Raw genomic sequence first — 14,489 nt, 5'->3', positions numbered from 1 at the left:
GGGAAATATGCGGTTGTGTTTTGGCTAACTGAATCCCAGATATTGCGACAGCCTCTGTGTTTGTGTTTTCTGGATATTATGAAGGACTTTATTGTTTGGAAAGTTTTTTTTATCAGGGAACATTTAATTTTGTATTGGGAAACTCTAATTGGTTCCACATGGAGACACCAGCTCTACACATTCATATTTTCTAGAAGAAAACTAGAGGAACTGTGGCAAACAAACATGATATTTCTGTTTCTATACATGACATTTTATGCACTTGCCTAACGAATAGACTTTCCTTTTCTCCAAAACCATTTTTACTGTGATTTTGTCTGTCCATTGCATACGAATTACACACAACTTTGTCCGAATACGACTGGATGTAACCGGAAATATGCAGTTGTGTTTTGGCTAACTGAATCCCAGATATTGCGACAGCCTTTGTTTTTGTGTTTTCTGGATATTATTGAAGGACTATATTGTTTTGAATGATTTTTTTATCTGGGAACATTTAATTTTGTACTTGGAAACTCTAATTGGTTCCACATGGAGACACCAGCTCTACACATTCTTATTTTCTAGGAGAAAGCTAGAGGAACTGCGGCAATAAACATGATATTTCTGTTTCTATACATGACATTATATGCACTTGCCTAACGAAAGGACTTTGCTATTCTCCAAAACCATTTTTACTGTGGATGAAAGTTTTTTGTTTTGAAAGTTTTTTTTAATCAGGGATTATTTAATTTTGTACTGGGAAACATTCCCTGGTTCCACATGGAGACACCAGCTCTACACATTCGTATTTTCTAGGGAGAAAACTAGAGAAAATATGGCAAACATGATATTTCTGTTTGTATACATGACATTTTATGCACTAGCCTAACAAAAAGACTTTGCTTTCCGCCAAAACATTTTTATTGTGATTTTCTTGGTCAATTGCATACGAATTCCACACCACTTTGTCCTGATATGACTGGATGAAACCGGAAATATGCGGTTGTGTTAGGAGAAAGCTAGCGGAACTGGGGCAAAGAAACATGATATTTCTGTGTGTATACATGATATTTTATGCACTTGCCTAACAAAATGATTTGCTTTTCTCCAAAACCATTTTTACTAGGATTTTTTCGGTCCAGTGCATATGAATTCCACAACACTTTGTCCGGATATGACTAGATGAAACCGGAAATATCCGGTTTTGTTTTGGCTAACTCAATTCCAGATATTGCCACAGCCCCTGTATTTGTGTTTTCTGGATATTATCAAAAGATTTTATTGTTTTGAAAGTTTTTTTTTTTTATCAGGGAACATTTAACTTTGTACTGGGAAACACTCACTGGTTCCACATGGAGAAACCAGCTCTACACATTCGTATTTTTTAGGAGAAAGCTAGAGGTACTGCAGCAAACAAACATGATATTTCTGTTTGTATACATGACATTTTATGCACTTGCCTTTTGCTTTTCTCCAAAAGCAATTTTACTGCAATTTTCTTGGTCCACTGCATACAAATTCCACACCACTTTGTCCGGATATGACTGGATGAAACCGGAAATACCCCCTTGTGTTTTGGCTAACTGAATCCCAGTTATTGCAACAGCTTCTGTGTTTGTGTTTTCTGGATATTATCGAAGGACTTTATTATTTTGAATGTTTTTTATCAGGGAACATTTAATTTTTTACTGGGAAACTCTGATTGGTTCCACTTGGAGACACCAGCTCTACACAATCTTATTTTCTAGGAAAAACTAGAGGAACTGCAGCAAACAAACATGATATTTTGTTTGTATACATGACATTTTATGCACTTGCCTAAGGAAAAGACTTCGCTTTTCTCCAAAACCATTTTTACTGTGATTTTGTCTGTCCATTGCATACGAATTCCACACCACTTTGTCCGGATATGACTGGATGAAACCGGAAATATCCAATTGTTTTTCGGATAACTGAATCCCGGATATTGCCGCAGCCTCTGTGTTTGTGTTTTCTGGATATTATCAATGGATTTTATTGATTTGAAATTTTTTTAATCAGGGAACATTTAATTTTGTACTGGGAAACTCCAATTGGTTCCACATGGAGACACCAGCTCTATACATTCATATTTTCTAGTGAGAAAGCTAGAGGAACTGCGGGAAACAAACATGATATTTCTGTTTGTATACGTGACATTTTTGCACTTGCCAAATGAAAAGACTTTGCTTTCCTCCAAAACCATTTTTACTATCATTTTGTCTGTACATTAAATACGAATTCCACACCACTTTGTCCGGATATGAGTGGATGAAACCGGAAATATCCGGTTTTGTTTTGGCTAACCGAAACCCAGATATTGACACAGCCTCTGTGTTTGTGTTTTCTGGATATTATCGGTGGACTTTACAGTTTTTAAAGTTTTTTTTTTTTTTTATCAGGGAACATTTAATTTTTTACTGGGAAACTCTGATTGGTTGACATGGAGACACAAGCTCTACACATTCGTATTTTCTAGCGAGAAATCTAGAGTAACTGCGACAAACAATCATGATATTTCTGCTTGTATAGATGACATTTTATGCACTTGCCAAAAGAAAAGACTTTGCTTTCCCCCAAAACATTTTTATTGTGATTTTCTGGGTCCATTGCATACGAATTCCACACCACATTGTCCTAATATGACTGGATGAATCCGGAAATATCCGGTTGTGTTTTGGCTAACTGATATCCAGTTATTGGGACAGCCTCTGTGTTTGTGTTTTCCGGATATAATCGAAGACTTTATTGTTTTGAAATATTTTTTATCAGGGAACATTTAATTTTGTACTGGGAAACTCCAATTTGTTCCCCATGGAGTTGCCAGCTCTACACATTCGTATTTTGTAGGGAGAATGCTACAGGAACTGCGGCAACCAAACATGATATTTCTGTTTGTGTAGATGGCATTTTATGCATTAGACTAACGGAAAGTCTTTGCTTTCTCCAAATCCATTTTTACTGTGATTTTCTAAGTCCATTACATACGATTTCCACACCACTTTGTCCGGATATGACTGGATGAAACCGGAAATATCCGGTTTTGTTTTGGCTAACTCAATCCCAGATATTGACGCATCCGCTGTGTTTGTGTTTTCTGCATATTATCAATGGACATTATTGTTTTTAAAGATTTTTTTTAATCAGGAACATTTAATTTTGTACTGGGAAACTCTGATTGGTACACATGGAGACAACAGAACTACACATTCGTATTTTCTAGCAAGGAAACTATAGGTACTGCGGCAAACAAACATGATATTTCTGTTTGTATCAAAAACATTTTATGCACTTGTCTAACGAAAAGACTTTGCTTTTCTCCAAAACCATTTTAGTGTAATTTTGTCTGTCCATTGCATACGAATTCCACACCTCTTCGTCCTGATATGAGTGAATGAAATGAGAAATATGCGGTTGTGTTTTGGCTAACTGAATCCCAGATATTGAAACAGCCTCTGTGTTTGTGTTTTCTGGATATTATCGAAGGACTTTATTGTTTTGAATGTTTTTTTTCAGGGAAGATTTAATTTTGTACTGGGAAACTCTGATTGGTTCCACATGGAGACACCAGCTCTAAACATTCATATTTTCTAGCGAGAATGATAGAGGAACTGCGGCATACAAACATGATATTTCTGCTTGTATAATTGATATTTTATGCACTTGCCTAACGAAAAGACTTTGCTTTTCTCCAAAACCATTTTTACTGTGATTTTGTCTGTCCATTACATATCAATTCCACACCACTTTGTCCTGATATGAGTGGATGAAACCGGAAATATCTGGTTGTGTTTTGGCTAACTGAATCCCAGATATTGCCGCAGCCCCTGTGTTTGTCTTTTCTGGATATTATAGATGGACTGTATTGTTTTAAAGCTGTTTTTTTCAGTGAACATTGAATTTTGTGCAGGGAAACAGTCACTGGTTCCACATGGAGACACCAGCTCTCCACATTCGTATTTTCTTGCGAGAAGGCTAGAGGAATTGCGGCAAACAAACATGATATTTCTGCTTGTATAATTGATATTTTATGCACTTGCCTAACGAAAAGATTTGCTTTTCTCCAAAACAATTTTTACTGTGATTTTCTCAGTCAATTACATACGAATTCCACACCACTTTGTCCGGATATGACTGGATGAAATCGGAAACATCCGGATGTTTTTTGGCTAACTGATATCCACATATTGCAACAACCTCTGTGTTTGTGTTTCTGGATATAATTGAAGGACTTTATTGCTTTGAAAGATTTTTTTATCAGGAAACATTTAATTTTGTACTGGGAAACTCCAATTGCTTCCACATGGAGACATCAGCTTTACACATTCGAATCTGCCAGGGAGAAAGCTAGAGGAACTGCGGCAAAAAAACATGATATTTTCTTTGTGTAGATGGCATTTTATGCATTTGCCTAATGAAAAGACTTTGCTTTTCTCCAAAACTATTTTTACTGTGATTTTGTCTGTCCATTAAATACGAATTCCACACAACTTTGTCTGGATATGAGTGGATGAAACTGGAAATATCCGGTTTTGTTTTGGCTAACCGAATCCCAGATATTGCTGCAGCCTCTTTGTTTTTGTTTTCTGGATATTATCGATGGAATTTATTGTTTTTAAAGTTTTTTTTTATCAGGGAACATTTAATTTTGTACTGGGAAACTCTGATTGGTTCCACATAGAGACACCAGCTCTACACATTGATATTTTCTAGGAGAAAACTAGAGGAACTGCAGCAAAGAAACATGATATTTCTGTTTGTATACATGACATTTTATGCACTTGCCTAAAGAAAAGACTTTGCTTTTCTCCAAAACCATTTTCACTGTAATTTTCTCAGTCCATTACATACGAATTCCCCAGCACTTTGTCCGGATATGACTGGATGAAACCAGAAATATCTGGTTTCCTTTGGCTAACTCAATCACAGATATTGCCACCGATCCTCTGTTTGTGTTTTCTGGATATGATCGATGGACTTTATTGTTTTGAAAATTTTTTATTATCAGGAAACCTTTCATTTTGTACTGGGAAACTAATTGGTTCCACATGGAGACACCAGCTCTACACATTCATATTTTCTAGTGAGCAAGCTAGAGGATTTGCGGCAAACAAACACGATATTTCTGCTTGTATAGATGACATATTAAGCACTTGACTAACGAAAAGACTTTGCTTTTCTCCAAAACCACTTTTACTGTCATTTTCTGGGTACATTGCATACAAATTCCACACCACTTTGTCCGGATATGACTGGATGAAACCGGAAATATCCGGTTGTGTTTTGGCTAACTGATATCCAGATATTGGGACAGCCTCTGTGTTTGTGTTTTCTGGATATTATGAAAGGACTTTATTGTGTTGAAAGATTTTTTTTTAATCAGGGAGCATTTAATTTTGTACTGGGAAACTAATTGGATCCACATTGAGACACAAGCTCTACACCTTCATATTTTCTAGCGAGAAAGCTAGAGGAACTGTGGCAAACAAACATAATATTTCTGTTTGTATCGATGACATTTTATGCACTTGCCTAACAAAAAGACTTTGCTTTTCTCCAAAACCATTTTCCTGTGATTTTGTCTGTCCTTTGCATAGGAATTGCAGACCACTTTGTCTGGATATGAGTGGATGAAACCGGAAATATCCGGTTTTGTTTTGGCTAACTCAATCCCAGATATTGCCGCAGCCTCTGTGTTTGTGTTTTCTGGATATTATCGATGGAATTTATTGTTTTTAAAGTTTTTTTTTTTTTATCAGGGAACATTTAATTTTGTACTGGGAAACTCTGATTGGTTCCACATGGAGACACCAGCTCTACGCATTCGTATTTTCTAGGAATTTTATAGGAATTGCACACCACTTTGTCCAGATATGACTGGATGAAACCGGAAATATCCGGTTGTGTTTTGGCTAAATGATATCCAGATATTGAGACATCCTCTGTGTTTGTGTTTTCTGGATATTATCGAAGGGTTTTATTGTTTTGAATTTTTTTTATCAGGGGACTTTTAATTTTCTATTGGGAAACATTAATTGGTTTCACATGGAGACACCAGCTCTACACATTCGGATTTTCTAGGGAGAAAGCTGGAGGAAATGTGGCAAAGAAACATGATATTTCTGTTTGGATAGATGTCACTTTATGCACTTTCCTAATGAAAGGACTTTGCTTTACTCCAAAGCCATTTTTACTGTGATTTTCTCGTTCCATTGCATACGATTTCCACACTACATTGTCTCGATATGACTGGATGAAACCGGAAATATCCGGTTTTCTTTTGTCTAATCGAATCCCAGATATTGACGCAGCCTCTGTGCTTGTGTTTTCTGGATATTATCAAAGGACTTTATTGTTTTGAAAGATTTTTTTTATCAGGGAACATTTAATTTTGTACTGGAAAACTCTAATTGGTTCCACATTGAGACATCAGCTTTATACATACGTATGTTCCAGGGAGAATCCTAAAGGAACTGCAGCCTACAAACCTGATATTTCTGTTTGTGTAGATGGCATTTTATGCATTTTCCTAACGAAAATACTTTGCTTTTATCCAAAACCATTTTTACTGTGATTTTCTCTGTCCATTAAATATCAATTCCACACCACTTTGTCAGGATATGAGTGGATGAAACCAAAAATATCCGGTTTTCTTTTGGCTAACCGAATCCCAGATATTGACGCAGCCTCTGTGTTTGTGTTTTCTGGATATTATGGATGGACTTTTTGGTTTTGAAAGTTTCTTTTTTTGTCAGAGAACATTTAATTTTGTACTGGGAAACTCTAATGGGTTCCACATGGAGACACCAGCTCTACACATTCCTATTTTCTAAGGAGAAAGCTAGGGGAACTACGGCAAACAAACTTGATATTTCTGTTTGTATACATGACATTTTGTGCACTTGCCTAACAAAAAGACTTTGCTTTTCTCCTAAACCATTTTTACTGTGATTTTCTCGGTCCATTTCATACAAATTTCACACCACTTTGTCCTGATATGACTAGATGAAACCGGAAATATTCTGTTCTTTTAGGCTAACTCAATCCCTGATATTGCGACAGCCTCTGTGTTTGTGTTTTGTGGATATTATTGAAGGACTTTATTGTTTTGAATATTTTTTATAAGGGAACATTTAATTTTGTGCTGGGAAACTCTAATTCGTTCCACTTGGAGACACCAGCTCTACACATTCGTATTTTCTAGCGAGAAATCCAGAGTAACTGCGGCAAACAATCATGATATTTCTGTTTGTATACATGACATTTTATGCACTTGCCTAACGAAAAGACTTTGCTTTTCTCCAAAACCACTTTCACTGTAATTTTCTCAGTCCATTGCATATGAATTCCACACCACTTTGTCCGGATATGACTGGATGAAACTGAAAATATCCGCTTGTGTTTTGGCTAATTCAATCCAAAATTGCCATAGCCCCTGTGTTTGTGTTTTCCTATATCATCAATGGTCATTATTCTTATAAAAGTTTTTTTTTTTATCAGGGAACATTTAATATCCGGTTTTTTTTGGCTAACTCAATTCCAGATTGACACAGCCCCAGTGTTTGTGCTTTCTGGATATTATCAATGGATTTTATTGTCTTGAATTTTTTTTAACAAGTAACATTTAGTTTTGTACGGGGAAACTCTAATTGGTTCCACATGGAGAAACCAGCTCTACACATTCGTATTGTCCAGGGAGAATGCTAGAGGAACTGCAACAAACAAACATGATACTTCTGTTTGTATACATGGCATTTTATGCACTTGCCTAAGGAAAAGACTTTGCTCTTCTCCAAAACAAATTTTACTGTGATTTTCTCAGTACATTTCATACGAATTCCACACCACTTTGTCCGGATATGAGTGGATAAACTGGGAAATATCTGCTTGTGTTTTGGCGAACTGAAACCAATTTATTGCGACAGCCTCTGTGTTTGTGTTTTCTGGATATTATGGAAGGACTTTATTGTTTTGAATAATTTTTTTTAATCAAGGAACATTTAATTTTGTACTGGGAAGCTCTAATTGATTCTACATGGAGACACCAGATCTACACATTCGTATTTTCTAGGGAGAAAGCTAGAGGAACTGCAGCAAACATACATGATATTTCTGTTTGTATAGATGGCATTTTATGTGATTTTCTCGGTCCATTGCATACGAATTCCACAACACTTTGTCCGGATATGACTGGATGAAACCGGAAATATCCGGTTTTCTTTTGGCTAACTCTATCCCAGATATTGCCACAGATCTTTTGTTTCTGTTTTATGGAAATTATCGAAGGAATTTATTGTTTTGAATGTTTTTTTTATCATGCAACATTAATTTTGTACTGGGAAACACGCACTGGTTCCACATGAAGACACCAGCTCTACATATTCGTATTTTCTAGGGAGAAAGCTAGAGGAACTCCGGAAAACAAACATGATATTCCTGTTTGTATAGATGGCATTTTATGCACTTGCCTAACGAAAAGACTTTGCTTTTCTCCAAGACCATTTTTACTGTGATTTTTTCTGTCCATTGCATACGAATTGCACACCACTTTGTCTGGATATGACTGGATAAAACTGGAAATATCCGATTTGTTTTGGCTAACTCAATCCCAGATATTGCCACAGCCCCTGTTTTTTTGTTTGCTGGATATTATCAATGGACATTATTGTTTTGAATCTTTTTTAATCAGGGAACATTTTATTTGGTACCGGGAAACTCTAATTGGTTCCACATGGAGACATCAGCTGTACACGTTCGTATATTCTAGCGAGAAAATAGATGAACTACTTCAAACAAACATGATATTTCTCTTTGTATACATGACATTTTATGCACTTGCCTAACGAAAGGACTTTGCTTTTCTCCAAAACCACTTTCACTGTTATTTTCTCGTTCCATTGCATACGAATTTCAGACCACTTTGTCCGGATATGACTGCATGAAACCAGAAATATCCGGTTTTATTTTGGCTAACTCAAACCCAGATCTTGCCACAGCCCCTGTGTTTGTGTTTTCTGGATATTATCAATGGAAATTATTGTTTTGAATGTTTTTTTATCAAGGAACATTTAATTTTGTACTGGGAAACTCTAATTGGTTCCACATGGATACACCAGCTCTACACATTCTTATTTTCTAGTGAGAAAGCTAGAGGAACTGCGGCCAACAAAAATGATTTTACGATTGTATACATGACATTTTATGCACTTGCCTAACGAAAACACTTTGCCTTTCTCCAAAACCATTTTTACTGTATTTTTCTCGGTCCACTGAATACGAATTCCCCACGACTTTGTCCGGCTATGAGTGGAAGTAACCGGAAGTATCCGGTTTTGTTTTGGATAACTCAATACCAGAGATTGCCACAGCCCCTGTGTTTGTGTTTTCTGGATATTATCGAACGACTTTATTGTTTTTAGTGTTTTTTTCCCCCTCAGGGAACATTTAATTTTGTACTTGGAAACTCTAATTGGTTCCACATGGAGACACCAGCTCTACAACTTCGTATTTTCTGGGGAGAAATCTAGAAGAACTACGGCAAACAAACATGACATTTCTCCTTGTATAGATAGCATTTTATGCACTTGCCTAACGAAAAGACTTTGATTTTCTCCAAAACCATTTTCACTGCAATTTTCTCAGTCGATTGCATACAAATTCCACACCACTTTTTCATTAAACTTTTATTTAATGAATTTAAATTTCCAAAGTATAGCTTATGGGTTACAATGGCTTCCCCCCTCCCATAACTTCCCTCCCACCCGCAACCCTCCCCTTTCCTGCTCCCTTTCCCCTTCCATTCATGTAAAGATTCATTTTCAATTCTCTTTATATACAGAAGGTCAGTTTAGTATATATTAGGTAAAGATTTCAACATTTTGCCCATATAGCGACATAAAGTGAAAAAAACTACCATTGGGTTACTAATTTTAGCACTAAATAACAATGTACAGCACATTAAAGACAGAGATCCTACATAATTTTTTCAAATTATTTAATGTTCTATGCCATTTCCTTTTTAACACCAGGTTGTTTTTTTTCATTTCCAATTCTCTTTATATACAGAAAATCAATTCAGTATATAATTAGTGAAGTCCTCATCAGTTTGTGCCCACACAGAAACACAAAGTATAAAAATACTGTTTTAGTACTAGTTGTAGCATCACTTCGCTTAGGACGACACATTAGGGACAGATCCCACATGGGGTGTAAGTACACAGTGACTCCTGTTGCTGACTTAACAATTTGACACTCCTGTTCATGGCGTCAGTAATCTCCCTAGGCTCTAGTCATGAGTTGCCAGGGCTATGGAAGCCTTTAGAGTTCGCTGACTTTGATCTTATTCCGATAGGGTCATAGTCAAAGTGGAAGATCTCTCCTCCCTTCGGAGAAGGGTACCTCCTTCTTTGATGGCCCCGTTCTTTCCACTGGGATCTCACTCACAGAGATCATTCATTTAGGTCTTTTTTTTCCATGATATCTTGGCTTTCCATGCCTGCTATACTCTCATGGGCTCTTCCGCCAGATCCGAATGCCTTGAGGGCTGATTCTGAGGCCAGAGTGTTGTTTAGGACATCTGCCATTCTATGAGTCTGCTGTGTATCCCGCTTCCCATGTTGGATCTTTCTCTCCCTTTTTGATTCTATCAGTTGTTATTAGCAGATACTTGTCTTGTTTGTGTGATCCCTTTGACTCTTAGACCTATCAGAGCTATCAATTGTGAGCTGAAATTGATCACTTGGACTAGTGCGATGGCATTGGTACATGCCATCTTGGTGGGATTGTGTTGGAATCCCCTGGCACATTTCTAACTCCACCATTTGCGGCCAGTCCGATTGAGCATGTTCCAAATTGTTCATCTCCTCCCTCTCTTTTTCCACTCTTAGATTTAAGGGGGATCACTTTTCAGTTAAAATTTAAACACCTAAGAATAATTGTGTGTTAATTACTGAGTTCAACCACTAGTACTAGAACCACAACAACAACAACAAATACTAAAAAGGATAAAGTATTACATTGTACATCTAAAGTCAGGACAGGAGCTGATCTGTTCATTGTTGCTTATAGTGTCCATTTCACTTAACAGGTTTCCCCTTTGGCGCTCAGTTGTCACCGATCAGGGAAAACAAATGATATTTGTCTCTTTGGGACTGGCTTAATTCACTCAGCATGATGTTTTCCAGATTGCTCCATCTTGTTGCAAATGACTGGGTTTCGTTGTTTCTTACTGCTGTATAGTATTCTATGGAGTACATGTCCCATAATTTCTTTATCCAGTCTACTGTTGATGGGCATTTGGGTTGGTTCCAGGTCTTAGCTATTGTGAATTGAGCTGCAATAAACATTAATGTGCAGATGGCTTTTTTATTTGCCAAATTAATTTCCTTTGGGTAAATTCCAAGGAGTGGGATGGCTGGGTTGTATGGTAGGGTTATGTTAAGGTTTCTGAGGAATCTCCAGACAGACTTCCATAGTGGCTTAACCAGTTTGCATTCCCACCAACAGTGGGTTAGTGTCCCTTTTTCCCCACATCCTCTCCAGCATCTGTTGTTGGTAGATTTCTGGATGTGAGCCATTCTCACCGGGGTGAGATGGAACCTCATTGTGGTTTTGATTTGCATTTCTCTGATTGCTAGTGATCTTGAACATTTTTTCATGTGTCTGTTGGCCATTTGGATTTCCTCTTTTGAAAAATGTCTATTGAGGTCCTTGGCCCATCTCTTAAGTGGGTTGTTTGTTTTGTTGTTGTGGATTTTCTTGATTTCTTTGTAGATTCTGGTTATCAATCCTTTATCTGTAGTATAGTTTGCGAATATTTTTTCCCATTCTGTTGGTTGCCTCTTCACTTTCCTGACTGTTTCTTTTGAAGTACAGAAACTTCTCAATTTGATGTAGTCCCAAATGTTAATGTTGGTTTTGACTGCCTGTGCTGTTGGAGTATTTTCCAGGAAGTCTTTGCCTGTGCCTATATCTTGCAGGGTTTCTCCAATGCTCTCTAATAATTTGATGGTTTCGGGTCATAGATTTAAGTCTTTAATCCATGTTGAGTGAATTTTTGTGTAAGGTGATAGGTATGGGTCTTGCTTCAAGCTTCTGCACGTGGAAATCCAATTTTCCCAGCACCATTTATTGAATAGACTGTCCTTATTCCAGGGGTTAGATTTGGATCTTTGGTCAAATATAAGTTGGCTGTAGATGTTTGGATTGATATCTGGTGTTTCTATTCTGTTCCACTGGTCTATCCGTCTGTTTCTGTACCAGTACCATGCTGTTTTGATAACAACTGCCCTGTAGTATGTCCTGAAATCTGGTATTGTGATGCCTCCGGCTTTGTTTTTGTTGTACAGGATTGCTTTGGCCGTTCGAGGAATTCTGTGTCTCCATATGAATTTCAGCATCATTTTTTCCAGATCTGAGAAGAAGGTCTTCGGGATCTTGATGGGTATTGCATTGAATGTATAAATTGCTTTTGGGAGAATAGACTTTTTGATGATATTGATTCTTCCAATCCATGAGCATGGAAGATTTCTCCATTTTTTGGTATCCTCTTCTATTTCTTTCTGTAAGGTTTTGTAGTTTTCATCGTAGAGATCTTTAACGTCTTTGGTTAAGTTTATTCCAAGGTATTTGATTGTTTTTGTAGCTATTGTGAATGGGATTGATTTTAGAAGTTCTTCCTCAGCCGTGGCATTGCCTGTGTATACAAAGGCTGTTGATTTTTGTGCATTGATTTTATATCCTGCTACTTTGCCAAACTCTTCGATGAGTTCCAGCAGTCTCTTAGTAGAGTTCTTTGGGTCCCCTAAATAAAGAATCATATCATCTGCAAAGAGGGATAGTTTGAGTTCGTCCTTCCCGATTTGTATCCCTTTAATTTCTTTTTCTTGCCTAATAGCTCTGGCCAAAACTTCCAGAACTATATTGAATAGCAGTGGTGAGAGAGGGCATCCCTGTCTGGTACCAGATTTCAGTGGAAATGCTTCCAACTTTTCCCCATTCAATAGGATGTTGGCCGTGGGTTTTTCATATATTGCTTTGATTGTATTGAGGAATGTTCCTTCCATACCCAGTTTGCTTAGAGTTTTCATCATGAAAGGGTGTTGTATTTTATCAAATGCTTTCTCTGCGTCTATTGAGAGAATCATATGGTTTTTCTTCTGCAGTCTGTTAATGTAGTGTATTACGTTGATTGTTTTGCGAATGTTGAACCATCCCTGCATACCGGGGATGAATCCCACTTGGTCTGGGTGGATGATCTTTCTGATGTGTTGTTGCATTCTATTGGCCAGAATTTTATTGAGTATTTTTGCATCTATGTTCATCAGGGATATTGGTCTGTAATTCTCTTTCAATGTTGTGTCTCTTTCTGGCTTAGGAATTAAGGTGATGGTGGCTTCATAGAAAGAATTTGGGAGGATTCCCTCTTTTTCGATTGCTCTGAATAGTTTGAGAAGAATTGGAGTTAGTTCTTCACTAAATGTCTGGTAGAACTCAGCAGTGAATCCATCTGGCCCTGGGCTTTTCTTTGTTGGGAGGGCCTTTATTACTGTTTCAATTTCTGTGTCAGTTATTGGTCTGTTTAGGTTTTCTATGTCTTCCTGGCTCAATTTAGGGAGGTTGTATGTGTCCAAGAATCTGTCCATTTCTGATAGATTTCCCTGTTTGCTGGCATACAAGTCCTTGTAGTAATTTCTGATGATTCTTTTTATTTCTGTGGTGTCTGTTGTTACATTTCCCATTTCATCTCTAATCCTATTGATTTGGGTCTTTTATTTTTTTAGTTAGTTGGGCCAATGGGGTGTCAATTTTGTTTATTTTTTCAAAAAACCAGCTCCTCGTTTGGCTGATTTTTTGTAATGTTTTTTTTTTTTTTGGATTCAATCCTGTTGATTTCTTCTCTGATTTTAATTATTTCTCTTCTCCAACTGGGTTTGGGTTTGGTTTGCTGCAGATTTTCTAGATCCTTGAGATGACTTGAAAGCTCATCTATTTGGTGCCTTTCCAATTTCTTGATGTAGGCACCTATTGATATAAACTTTCCTCTTAACACTGCTTTTGTTGTATCCCATAGGTTTTGGTATGTTGTGCTGTTACCCTCATTTACTTCCAGAAAATTTTTGATTTCTCTTTTAATTTCTTCTACGACCCATTGTTCATTCAGGAGCATGTTGTTCAATCTCCATGTGTTTGCACGTGCTCTAGGGATTCCTGAGTTGCCAATTTCCAATTTCATTCCTTTGTGGTCTGAGAAGCTGCATGGTATGATTCTAATTCTTTTGAATTTGCTGAGACTTGCTTTATGGCTTAGTATGTGGTCAATCCTAGAGAAGGTTCCATGTACTGCAGAGAAGAATGTAAAGTCTTTAGATGTAGGATGAAATGTTCTGTAGATATCTGTTAGATCCATTTGGGCTATAGTGTCATTTAAATCTACTGTCTCCTTGTTGATCTTCTGTTCTGTTGATCTGTCTATCTCTGAGAGTGGAGTA

This window comes from Lepus europaeus, chromosome 21 (genome assembly GCF_033115175.1).
Source record: "Lepus europaeus isolate LE1 chromosome 21, mLepTim1.pri, whole genome shotgun sequence".
Lineage (NCBI taxonomy): Eukaryota > Metazoa > Chordata > Mammalia > Lagomorpha > Leporidae > Lepus > Lepus europaeus.
This window is presented reverse-complemented; position numbering follows the sequence as displayed.